Source organism: Crocuta crocuta, unplaced genomic scaffold, assembly GCF_008692635.1.
Source record: "Crocuta crocuta isolate KB4526 unplaced genomic scaffold, BGI_CrCroc_1.0 scaffold20, whole genome shotgun sequence".
Taxonomy (NCBI): Eukaryota; Metazoa; Chordata; class Mammalia; order Carnivora; family Hyaenidae; genus Crocuta; species Crocuta crocuta.
In genome coordinates this window covers 2,770,436-2,771,421 of record NW_027527932.1, presented here as the reverse complement: position 1 = coordinate 2,771,421, position 986 = coordinate 2,770,436, and the positions used below count along the sequence as shown (strand labels likewise).

The following is a 986-nucleotide window of genomic DNA, read 5'->3' as shown; positions in this document are numbered from 1 at the left end:
TTCACCCCCCCCCCCCCACACACACACACTGGATGGGCTTGTGTGACAAACAGTGAAGTCATGTCACTTCCAAGATTAGGTTAGAAAAGACTGTGGTTTCTGTACTGGGCTCTCGCTCTGTCAGAGCACTTTTCTGGAAAACAAGCTGCTGTTGCAAAGGCCTGTGTGGTGGGCGCACTCTTCAACCCCAGTTACACCTTAACGACGGCCAGAGCCCCTCCGGGTACCGCGGCGGCCTCCTCATGCTGCTGTGGCCACGACTAGCTAAGCGACTCACAGATCCCCCAAGCCTCGGAAACCGTGACATAATAAATGTTTGTGGATTTAAGCTGCTAAAGCTGGGCCCCAGGTAACTTACTACACAGCAGTAGATAACTACTGTGCATTTGGAATAGACACAGAGCCCAGTGTAGAAGTATGGTGCAATGAGTTGCAGCCAAAATAGAAGCGTAGACTAAGCAAATTAAGTCACTGTGACGGCTAATTTTACGTGTTAACTTGGCTCGGCTACGGTGCCAGCGGCTGGGTCAGGTACCAACCCAGGCGTTGGTGTAAAGGGATCTGTGGATGTGATTAACATTTATAAACTGACTTTAAGCAGAACAGATTACCCTCCATAACATGGGTGGGCCTCACCTAATCAGTTGAAGACCTTAATACAGTAACAGCTTTCCCGAGGGAGGAACAATTCGGCCTCGGGGCTGCCACGCGGAGTCCGGGTTTCCCGCTTGCTGGCGAGCCCTGTGGATGTCGGACCCCAACCTGCAACTGCCTCCGGTAACCCTGCAGGTTTCCGACTTCACCAGGCCCTCAAGCGCCGCGAGTCAACTGCTTAGAACCCCCGGCGGGCAGCGGGCTGGCTCCGCGTCTGTGGCGAGCCCTGAACAACAGAGGCCCAGGAGGAAAGTTCTGGAACGCCCTCACTGCTGAGCTCCGCACGACATACCGTTTCCGCCGCGCCGTTAAGGACGGGTGACGCTGCGTTA

The 986-nt window shown here is 54.6% G+C and overlaps 1 protein-coding gene across 1 annotated transcript in view; it reads right to left on the bottom strand.

The window, feature by feature from the left end:
- The window catches only part of CYP7B1 (cytochrome P450 family 7 subfamily B member 1), an 80,387-nt gene extending 79,536 nt beyond the window's left edge, over window positions 1-851 (bottom strand). The window contains exon 1 of the mRNA XM_077751838.1: window positions 637-851. The gene's annotated coding sequence lies outside the window, so the exon portion shown is untranslated. The remainder of the gene's footprint in view (window positions 1-636) is intronic.
- Window positions 852-986: the final 135 nt, after the last annotated feature.